Here is a 12,243-nt window from a genome sequence, read left to right as displayed (position 1 = left end):
AAATAAAATAGGGCTGGGGGTGTAGCTCAGAGGTAGAATGCTCCTGGGTTCAATTCTCAATACCAAAAAATTAAAGCTTTGAAAACCCTGAGACTTCAGAGGCATGGCTTTTAACAGTGACAGCAGAATTGGGCATGGAGTGCCCTACAGTGGGACCCTATTTGCCCTTGTGTTTCTGGGACAGATCACGCAGGTTACCTCCTAGAGGAGGTTGTTGTGCCCCCTCTTTTTCGCTCCTCAGGTCCCGGAACTTGGCAGAGCCAGCTTGAACTCCAGGGCCGCAATCCTGGTGCCAGGATCCAAGGCAATGGGCACTCGATGTAACAAAATCGCTTGTACCTCCCAGAGCCCAGGGGCTGCCTTGCAAAAGGCAGGGCATATCTGCAGGTACAATGGCCTTCCTTTCCCTCCCCTCCCTTCACACTCTGCAGCAAAGAAGCAAGTCCTGAACCGGGCGTGGTGGCGCACGTTTGTAATCCCAGCATTCTGGAGACTGGGACAGGAGGATCGTGGTTTGTGGACAGCCTCGGATACTTAGTGAGGCCCTCTGCAACTCAGTGAGACCCTGTTTCAAAATAAAGAATAAAAATTAGGGCTAGGGGTGTAGCTCGGAGGTAGAATGTCCCTGGGTTCCACCCCCAGACCCGCAAAAAGAAAAAGAAAGAAAGAAAGAAAGAAAGAAAGAATGAATGAAAGAGAAAGGACAGTGTCTGAGCTAGGCGTGGTGGCACATGCTTGTAACCTCAGCATTTGGGAGGCTGAGACAGGAGGATCACAGTTCATGGACAGCCTCAGCTACTTAGTGAGGCCCTGTGCAATTCAGTGAGACCCTGTTTCAAAAAATAAATACAAAATAGGGCTGGGAGTGTAGCTTGGAGGTAGAACGCCCCTAGGTTCCATCCCCGGTAGCAAAAAAAAAAAAAAATTTTTTTTAAAGACTAAAAGAAGCCGGGCATGGTGGTGCACGCTTGTAATCCCAGCATTCAGGAGGCTGAGACTAGAGGATGGCGGTTCGTGGACAGCCTCAGCTACTTAGTGAGGCCCTACGCAACTTAGTGAAACCCTGTTTCAAAATAAAGAATAAATAATAGGGCAGGGGTGTGTAGCTCGAAGGTCAAATGCCCCTGGGTTCCATCCCCAGACCCGCAAATAAATAAAAATTTTAAAAAGATGAGCTGGGCATGGTGGAGCACGCTTGAAATCCCAGCATTGGGGAGGCTGAGACCGGAGGGTTGCAGTTCGCAGACAGCCTCAGCTACTTAGCCTCAGCTACTTAGTGAGGCCCTACGCAACTCAGTGAGACCCTGTTTCAAAATAAAGAATAAATAATTGGGCGGGGGGTGTAGCTCGGAGGTCAAATGCCCCTGGGTTCCATCCCCAGACCCGCAAAAAAAAGAAAAAAAAGAAAATAAGAGGGGCTGGGATGTTGCTCGGTGGCAATGTGCCTGCTTTGCAGGTGTGGCGCTCTGGGTTCGATCCCCAGTTCCTAAAAGACAAAAGAAAAAAACTTTAAAAAGACAAAAGAGCCGGGCGTGGTGGCGCACGCTTGTAATCCCCACGCTTGGGAGGCAGAGACAGGAGGATCGCGCAGGTTCGAAGCCAGCCGCGCGCGCTGGCTTAGGAGACCCTGTTTCCAAATAAAAATGTACAAATAGGTCTGGGAGTGTAGCCCGGAGGTAGAAGGGCTTCCAGGAACCCCAGTGCCACCAAAAAATAAAAATAAAAAAAATAAAAAAAATAAAAAGACAAAAAGAAAGAACAGTGTCTCCTAAATATAAATAAATAAATAAATAAATAAATAAATAAATAAATGCCCTATGAGACGGAAGAAAAGGAGCAAACAGGGCCAGGTAAGCATTATCCATCAAATTTCATTAACAGTACTCAGCCATGAAGCTGAAGTCACCTGGTCAACAGAAAACTCACCTGGGTCTGTTGGTCCTGGGGTATAAAGCTCTAAGGCAGTTGCTAAAGGTACACTAACAAAATGCAAAAGCTAGCCGGCGTGTGATCCCAGCATTCGGGAGGCTGAGACCGGGGGATTGCGGTTTGCAGCCAGCCTCAGCTACTTAGGCCCTTTGCAACCCAGTGAGACCCTGCTTTAAAATAAAGAATAAAAAATAGGGCTGGGGCATAGCTTGGAGGTAGAATGCCCCTGGTTCCATCCCCAGTACCGCCAATAAAAGGGAAAAAAAGAAAAAAGAAAAGTGTAGATGACTGGGATGAGTTAAGGTAGTGGTGTTAGAATGTGGCAGAGGGTAAGGCAGAGAGCTCCGCTCACAGGAACGGTTGGAGCCAAAGGCCATGGGGCTGAGATGGTCCATGGGATGTGAGACCTTCATGTCCTCTAAGAACAAATATATGGACACTAAGGGAGAGATTATATGGCAAGGATGAGGATTGTAGGTCCAAATAAACGGGGTTTAAAAATGATATTTGGGGTCAGGCTACTCAGTGGGGCTCTCAGAAACTTAGTGAGACCCTGTTTCCAAGTAAAATATAAAATAGGTCTGGGAGTGTAGCCCAGAGGTAGAAGGCCCCTGGAATCCATCCTCAGTACCGCCAAAAAAAAAAAAGTGAGATTTTAGAGATGGAGTAATCTAAGGTGATTAATGCTTATTTTCTAGAGCGCAAGTCTGGGAATGGGTGGACAGAGTAGTGGTAAAAGTTATCCAGGCTGAGGAAGTTTTGCGAACATGTCTCAGTCATGCATGTCAGTCTCATTGGGACGATGGCAATAGATCAATCAGGTGGACAGGAAGACTAATGCCCGGCAGTCCACAGGTGACACTACCAAGGAAGGGTAATAGGAGTACTACCAGATAGTGCGGTCCATGAGAATAATACTGTCAAGGGGGAAAATAATGTTAAAGTTGTCAAGTGGAAAAGCTTCAAAAGTGAAGGAGAGACCCCTGCCGAAACCGGGTCCAGTAAGACGCTGGGTTCTGGGCAGGGGTTGCGCGCGGGGCACGCCAGATGGGGCCCGGGTTGCGGGACTCTGGGCCCCAGGCCGAACTGCGAGTAGCACGCCAGACCCCTGGAGAAACCGGGCCCAGAACAGAAAAAGATAAAGAAAAATATCGGAGAGGAGGTAAGAAAGCCGTTATGGATGCCAGGACACTGGAGATGCAGACAAAACTTATCTAAATGCACTGGAACTTATGAAAAAATTCGCCGTGAAAGAGGACTGCTATTTCTCTATATTGTTAAGAATCTCAGACATCACATATAAGGGGAGAGTTTAGCGGAGACCAAGGAGAAATGCGGTGTTGAAAGAGTTCTCCGCGATGGTGGTGGAGACTTGTATTCAGGAGAAGCAAAAACCGGATCTTACCAACTTTATTTTTTTGGAGAAATTACACCAAATGTCGAATGCTACCATCACGCATGCTTAGGACTTGCAACGCAGCATGCACAGAGAAATATCGCAGAAAGTATAAATCAGACGCTTCTCTTAATCAGCAATAACTAGGAGGAAAAGGGCAACAGGAAGAGGTTGAGCTATAGAAAGGGCCCTATAGTGAAGCAACTAATGTGACCAATCAGAGGGTATGGAATACTGGAGGACGGAGCCTCTTTAAAACGCAGGAGGTACACAAACAAATGTATCAAAGTAAATCACCAAGAAGCGTGGGATGGAGGGGGGGGAGGGAATGGGATGGGGGCTGGAGGAGGGCTAATTGGATAATGTGTGCTTGTATATCCTCTCAAGTCTTGTACTCCAATGTGATTGATATATGACTACAATGCACCAATTTAAAAAATAAATTAATAAAAAAAAGTGAAGGAGAGATCACTTTTGTTACTGGTGGATGGAGCATGGAAGGAGAGATGTAAAAAAAAAAGCTAGGTTAGGAGTATAATTCAGTGGTAGAGGGATTGCTTAGCCTTGTGTGTGGCCCTGGGTAAAAAAATATATATATATATATATATAGAGAGAGAGAGGAGTCAGTATTTCGAACTGGATGGTGAATGGATGTTGGTACCATTGAACTACTTGAGAAGTCCAGAGGGGAGGTCGTTTTCCAGGTAGAGCTTCATTTGAGGCCGAGGGGAATGGTTAGAGGCTAGGGAATGGTGGAATGAGTGAACAGGGAGAGTGGCTACAGAGGAGCCTGTTCCGGTGCGTTGGTTCTGGAAAGGCTTTGCAGGCCAAGTCAAGGGCTGGAAGGCCCAGACCCATGTGCTCAGCTGCCACCTGTCTCCTGGTGCGTCCATCTACAGAAAGCCTTAAGGTCCAGGAGACCGAGTTCCTGCACCTGACTGACGGCCAGCCTCCAATTCCTGACCCTCAACCCCCAGGATCCCCAGGACGTTGGGTGTGTTTCTTTCTCACAGCCGGAGACACGGACACTGTCGCTGGACTGCAGCTGGACCGGTGGGGCAGGTGGCGGAGGGCGCCGGCGCCCTGGACAGAGCGGCGAAGGTGGGAACGGCCGGCAGAGGGCGCAAGCGCTCTGGCCGGAGCAGCCTGGGCGGGGCTCCTGGCTTGGGAGAGTAGAGGGGTCGGTGGGAGAACGGGCGGGGCGCGCGGCCGCGACGGTGGGCGTGGCCTGGGCGGGGGCGGGGCTCGGCGGTTCCGGAAGGAAGTGGTTCCGGGTCTCGCGGCCGGGTTGAAGTAGGTTGCCGCTGCCGAGGGAGGCGGCGGCCCTATGAGGGGCGAGGCCCGCGGGGCCGGCGGCGGCGGCGGTGGAGGTGGCGGCGGCGGAGGCGGCGGCGACGGGGACTTCCCGACGCGGTGAGCGGCCGTGGGGAGCGGGCCGAGGTGACCCGGGTGTTCAGGGAGGGTGTGTCCGCCGCCCGGGAGGGGCGTTTCTCGGGGCAACGGGTGGGACTGCGGAGAGAATGCGGCGATCGGCGCAGCTCGCGTTCTAGGGACCGTTCCTCCGCTGCCCTCTGGTCGCTGGGCCAGCTGGATCTCGGGCGGCGGCCCAGGTGAGGCTGGCGGCACATGGCTCCCCGGCGTCCCTCCTGCCGTTAGACCGCCGCCTTCGCCCCAGCGTCGGCGACCTGGGCAGCTGCCGACGCGCTCGCCTTGCCAGCCGGTCCTCCGGGGCCCCGCAGTTCCGAGCGTTTGTGATGGAGGTGGAGGGGAGGCGGTGTCCAGGGACGGTGCCCTGGTTCTCGGGCGGCCCCGGATGCGTCGCCTTCGGGGTGTGAGCCGAGGAGCCCCCGCTTTGTCCTCCTCGGGAGGTTCTTCTGCCGTGCCGTGGCATCTTTCCAGGATAACGTGGAGTATGAGTAGTGAAGGCTGCGCTTTAGCCCGAATTGTAAAGTAAAACTTGTCTTATTGGAAATGTACACTGAACATTGGCGCATCTCATGTGCTTCTCTAGGATGTCTTTCCGAAACTGGGCCAGTGACAGGCAGGACTGCCCTGTTGGTAGGTCAGGAGGGAAAGAAATGGGAGAGAAACATCCCCCTAGATATTCCTTCTGAGATGCTACTCGAGCTGCCTCTTAGGTCTTCTTTTTCTGGAATGAATTACGAACTGCAGGTACAAATCAGTGTCATCCAAGCTTCTGGTTAAACAACCTTTTTAGCATTTTTTCTCTAAATGCAAACATGTCCAGACTAGAATTAGAAAAGGGTTTGCTGTGGATCCATTAGGAATGTTTTTATGTTATTGTATCTGAGTGGGAAGGGGAGGGGGTCTCGCTGTGTTGATCCCATCAAGGGATCCTTCCACCTCGGCCTCCAGAGGAGCTGGGGGTATTTTTCAATGGTATTTTTTAAAATGGTAAATGGTATGGTAATGCTTTTTTTTTTTTTTTTTCGGTACTGGGGATTGAACCCAGGGGAATTTTACCTCCGAGCTACAATACCAGCCCTATTTTTTAGTCTTTATTTTGAAACAGACTCTTAAGTTGTAGAGGGCATCCCTAAGTTGTAGAGGGCCTTACTAAGTAGGTGAGGCTGACAGCAAACCTGAGATCCTCCTGTCGTAGCCTCTCAAGTACTGGGATTACAAGCCTGTGCTTCCGGCTTCTTACTTTTTGCTGTGTTGAGTATCTATCTAGCCCTCCACCACTGAGTAACACCTCCAGTCCCAGTACTGCTTTATTATTGATTTTTTTTTCTGCAGTACTGGGGATGGAACCCACAGGCCTTCTACCTCCTAGCTACACCCCTAGCCCTATTTTTTGTTCTTTATTTTGAAACAGGGTCTCACTGAGTTGCAAAGGGCCTCACTAAGTAGCTGAGGCTGTCCACAAACTGATACTCTAGTCTCAGTATTGATGGTATTTTTAAAACAGCTACTAAAATTTTCGTTTGAAACCCCCAGTTTCACAACCTCCTGCAAGAAACCTTTAAAACGTCTTATTAGAATTACTCATATAGAGCCAGGCATGGTGGCGCACACTTGTAATCCCAGTACTTGGGAGGCTGAGACAGGAGGACTGCAGGTTCTGGGTCAGCCTCAGTTATTTGATGAGGTCTGTGGCAATTTAGCTATACTGCGTTTCACAATAAAGAATACCGAGCGGGAAATGGTGGCGCAAGTTTGTATTCCCAGCATTCAGGAGGCAGAGACTGGAGGATCATGGTTTGCAGACAGCCTCAGCTACTTAGTGAGGTCCTTTCCAACTCAGTGAGACCCTGTTTCAAACTTTAAAAAGACTAAAAATAGAGACACAAAAGAGGAGGAGGAGGAGGAGGAGGAGGAGGAGGAGGAGGAGGAGAGGGAGTAGTGAGGCCCTCTGCAACTTAGTGAGACCCTGTTTCAAAGTAAAGATTAAAAAATTGGTCCAGGCATGGTGGCACACACTTGTAATCCCAGCATTCAGGAGGCGGAGACCATAGGATCGCGGTTCACAGACAGCCTCAGCTACTTAGCACCCTTCACAACTCAGTGAGATATAGGACCCGGGGTGTTGCTCAGGGGTAGAATGCCCCTGGGTTCCATCCCCATCACCACACACACACACAAATAACAATAAAATAAAATAAAAAAGAATAAAAAATCAGGCTAGGGGTGTAGCTTAGAGGTAGAATGCCCCTCAGTTCAATCCTCAGCACCACAAAAAGTACAATAGTATATAATGGTGTATTTATTTTGTTTATTTTGTTATTTATTATTATTATTATTATTTAAAAATTTTGCCCAACTGGGGATGGAACCCAGGGGCATTCTACCTCTGAGCTATACCTCCAGCCCTATTTTTTATTCCTTCTTTTGAAAGAAGGTCTCACTAAGTAGCTGAGCCTGGCTGTGAACCTGTGATCCTCCTGTCTCAGCCTCTTAAGTACTGGGATTACAAGCATATGCCACCACATCTAGTTTTGTGTTTGATTTTTTTTTGAGACAGGGTCTCACTGTTGCCTGGGCTGGTCTCAAACTCCTGAGCTCAAGTGATCCTCAGCCATCTACGCGCTGGGAATACAGGTGCTTGTGCCACTGTGCCTGGCTTGGTCTATTTCTGTTATTTGGTGATTTTGCTTTTGTGGTGCTATGTCTGGAACCTGGAGGATTATACTTGCTGGGGAAACACTCTCCAACTAAGCTACCCCCCAACAAGCACTGCTCTTACTTTTTAATTTCTAGTTAAAGCTGTTTTTTTTTTTTTTTTTTGTGCTACTGAGGTTCCTGGAAGCCCTTCTACCTCCGGGCTACACTCCATGGGCTACACTCCCAGACCTATTTTTTAACTTTTTTATTTGGAAACAGGGGCTCTTGCGCCAGCGCGGCTGGTCTCAACCCGCGCGATCCTCCTGTCTCCGCCTCCCGAGCGCGGGGTGACGAGCGCCCGCTAAAGGTGGTTTTAAAAGTAGTCTGAAGCTTCGGTTTGGAGTGTAAACTTAAGAGTTTTCTTACGCTTCATGGTTGTTTGGAGAGGAATTTTCCTCAGGTGAGAAGTTCTCTTTCTACTTTCTTGTCAACACATAGGTACTATCTTACTCTAAGGTTTTTGTAAATCTTCCAAGTAATAACTTTTTTCTTTTTGGTCCTGGGGATTGGACCCAGGAGCATTCTACCTCTGAGCTAAACCCACATTTCTTTTATTTTTTATTTTTATTATTTTTATTTTATTTATTTATTTATTTATTTGGTGGTACTGGGGTTCCTTCTACCTTCTACCTTCTACTTCTGGGTTACGCTCCCAGACCTATTTTATATTTGGAAACAGGGTGTCTTACGCCAGCGCGGCTGGCTTCGAACCTGCGTGATCCTCTGTATCCGCCTCCCGAGCGCGGGGATGACGAGCGTGCCCACCACGCCCGGCCTTCTACCTCACTTACGCCCGGCTTACCCTTCCATTCACTTTATTTATTTATTTATTTATTTATTTATTTATTTATTTTTTTGTGGTTCTGGGGTTCCTGGAAGCCCTTCTACCTCCGGGCTACACTCCCAGACCTATTTTATATTTTTGAAACAGGGTGTCTTACGCCAGCGCGGCTGGCTTCGAACCTGCGTGATCCTCCTGTCTCCGCCTCCCGAGCGCGGGGATTACAAGCGTGCGCCACCACGCCCGGCTCAAAGCCTATTTTATATTTTTTAAATTTGGAAACAGGGTCTCCTAAGTCAGCAGGGCTAGCTTCGAACCCGCGCGATCCTCCTGTCTCCGCCTCCCGAGCGCGGGGATGACGAGCGTGCCCACCACGCCCGGCTTATTTTTTATTTTGAAACAGGATCTTGCTAAGTTGTTGAGGCTGGCCTCAAATCTGTGATGTCTCTTTTTTTTGTGGTACTGGGGATGGAACCCAGGGACATTCCACCTCTGAACAACACCGGCAGCCATTTCTTTTTTTTTTTTTTTTTGGTACTGAGGATGGAACCCAGGGGCATTCTACCTCCGAGCTACATCCCCAGCCCTACTTTTATTCTTTATTTTGAAACAGGGTTTCACTGGGTTGCAAAGGGCCTCACTAAGTAGCTGAGGTTGGCTGCGAACCGTCTCCATCCTGTCTCAGCCTCCCGAATGCTGGGATTACAAGTGTGCGCCACCACACCCGGCTTATATATTTTTTTATTCTTTATTTTGAAGCAAGGTCTCACTGAGTTGCAGAGAGCCTTGCTAAGGAGCTGAGGCTGTCCACAAACCACCATCCTCCCGTCTCAGTCTCCCGAATGCTGGGATGACAAGCATGCGCCATCATGCCTGTCTCTATTTATGTATGTATGTATGTATGTATGTATGTATGTATGTATGTATGTATTTGCAGTACTGGAGATGGAACCTAGGGGCATTCTGCCTCTGAATTACACCCCCAGCCCTATTTTTTTATTCTTTATTTATTTTTTTTTAATTTTATTTTATTGGTGCACTGTATTCATACATCATAGTGGGATACAAACTTTTGTAGACATACATGCACACATCGCCCAGTCAGCCCCCACCCGATCCCCACCCCATTCTCTCCCCATCCCTCCTTCCCAGGCTTGGCTTAGTGGTTGACATCTAGTATTATAGCAATTTATCCAAAATTAAAAATGATAATCTCACATAACAGTTTCATTTGTCTGATACCAAGCGTTTGATGATTTAAAGATAGCATTTCAATATTTCTTTTTGCTTTCTTTCTTACTAGAGCATATTTTTTTCTGTTTTTTTAGGTGAAACTATCATATATTTATATATTTATTTTTCAGAAAAAAATCGATCCTAATATGAAATATGAATTCTAGATACCCAAAATGATCTTGAAAAAGAACAAAGCTAGCAGATATATATTTTCTGATTTCAAACCATATAAAGCTACAATAATTGAAACAGTGTAGTACTGTTCTAAAGGCAGATATATAGACCATTGGAGTTAAATACAAGCCTAGAGCTAAATTCTTCCCTATATTGTCAAGTTATTTTTGACAAGGTTTCCACGAACATTTGGTGGTGGAAATAATAATCTTTTAACTAAATATTGTTGAAAAATAATAATTACATGGAAAAGAATAAAATTGGACCTTTACCTAATCCCATATACAAGTATTAACTCAAAATAGATAAAAGACCTAAATATAAATCTTAAGACTATAAACTTTTAGGAGAAAATCTGGGTCATAAAACCTCACAACATTGAAATTGGCAGTGATTTCTTGGATATGATTTCAATGGCACAGGCAACAGAAGAATATACAAACTCCCTAAAAAATAAAAGAAAATATTGTATATCCAAAGACAATGTAAACAGAGTTAAAAGTTACTAATAGAATTGGATAAAATATTTCCAAATGCTATATCTGAAGGTATATTAATATTCCAACTAGAAATCCTAAAAATTAACAACAATAAAGGCAAACAATACAACTTAGAGATAGGTAAAAGACTAACATAAATAATGAATCTCCACAGATAACCAATCTTAGTTGTCTGTTGGATGGAAACTCTTGTTTCTCTGGTTCTGGTGAGTGTTACCTATTTCTTCTTTGTAGTTAATCTCTTTGAGTATTTTCTCTAGCGCTGGTTTTGAAGACATAAATTCCTTCAGTCTCTGTTTGTCATGGAAGCTTCTTATTTCTCCATCTAATTTGATAGAAAGTTTTGCTGGATAGGAAATTTTTGGCTGGAAGTTGTTTTCTTTCAGAGTTTGGAATATGTTACTCCAAGCCCTTCTGGCTCTCATGACTTGGTTTGGGAAGTCTGGAGTGATTCTAATTGGTTTGCCTCTGAATGTCACTTGGCCCTTTGTTTTTGTTGCCTTTAAGATTCTCTGCTTGGCTTCCACATTGGTCATTTTGACAATTATATGGCGTGGGGATCCTCTTCTCTGATCCTGTCTAAAGGGAGTTCTATAAGTTTCCTGGATCTGTGTATCAACCTCTTGCTCTAAATTTGGAAAATTTTCTGCTATTACTTCCTTGAAGAGATTGTTGATCCCTTTGGTATCACTTTCTTTTCCCTCCTCTATTCCAATTATTCTTAGGTTAGCTCTCTTAAGATGGGCCCATATTTCTTCAATGTCAGATTCCTGCTGTTGGATACTTTTTTCTAGATTAGAAACTATGCATTCATTTTTGGATTGCTCATCTTCTAAGAGCAAGATTCTGTTCCCCATGTGGTCTAATCGGTTGTTTGTGCTTTGAATTGAGGCCTTTACTTCATTAATTGCATCCTTTATCTCTTTTTGGCTCTCTCTGAGTTCTTTTCGAAGCACCTCTATTATTTCTACAGTTATTTTCCTGATTTGATCTTCTAGAAATCTCTGATTTTCTGTTTTATCAGGTTCTGATGTTGTGGGGTTGTGCACATTCATTACTCCAGTGTTATTCCTCTTTCCCATGATTTCGGAGGTTTGTGCCTTCTCTGGGTTCTTCCCTTGGGTCACTATGGCTTCACTTAAGGTGCTCTGGATCTCGAGTCTGTATTATCTCAGACCCCACTACTCCTTTACTGGGTTGTATCACAGAGTCTCCGACCCAGGGAGTCGATAGAGGCTGCTTTAAACTATGGGGGGTGCCAGGTTGCACGTTCTCCTATGGTGTGATATCTCTGCCACCACCACTCCCTCACTGGGTCAAGTCCCAGGAGGCCCAATACTGCGATTTCTCCTCTGTGGCCCGCAATTTGACTCACTGTTCTTGAGTACGCAGATGTAGCTGTACTGGACTCGGTGAATTCACTGCTGCTGCCGCCGCCGGTGGCAATATGGCGCCTCTGCCACGCCCTCGGCCATGAGGCTGGCGTATTTTTTCTTCTCTGGTTTTGATTTCCACTCTGAATCCCTGCAGCGTGTGCTGAGCTCAGCCACTGGGAGCTTTAAATGCTGTCTGCGCCGAAAGATCCCGCCTGGCTGTTCTGCAGCGGCTCACCTGGCTTGCTGTAGCCGTCCGTTGAGTTCGCCGCTGCCGCCGGCAGTATGGCGCTGCTGCCACGTCCTCGGGCGCGTGTGTCTCCTCTGTGGCCCTGAGCTCTGTTCTCAGTCCGCTTTCTCTCTGGAGCCTGGTGGTTTTTTTTGTTTTTCTGGTGATGGTGTTTTCTGGCTATGAAAGGCGCTCTTTTTTTGGTAATGGAGATTGGTTGTTAGCGGGACTCTTAAGCCCCGCTTTTCTCGGTCGCCATCTTCCCGGAAGTCTCCTTATTCTTTATTTTGAAACAAGGTCTCACTGAGTTACAGAGGCCCTCACTAAATAGCAGAGGCTGTCCTCAAACTGTGATCCTCCTGTCTCAGCCTCCCAAATGCTGGGATTACAAGCGTGCGCCACCACACCCAGCTTTTATTTTGAATTTTGAAACAGGGTCCCACTAAGTTGCGAAGGGCCTCACTAAGAGGCTGAGACTGGCCACGGACCTGGGATCTCCT

Source organism: Muscardinus avellanarius (assembly GCF_963383645.1).
Source record: "Muscardinus avellanarius genome assembly, chromosome: X".
NCBI classification, from domain to species: Eukaryota; Metazoa; Chordata; class Mammalia; order Rodentia; family Gliridae; genus Muscardinus; species Muscardinus avellanarius.
Note: the sequence above shows the minus strand (reverse complement) of the source record.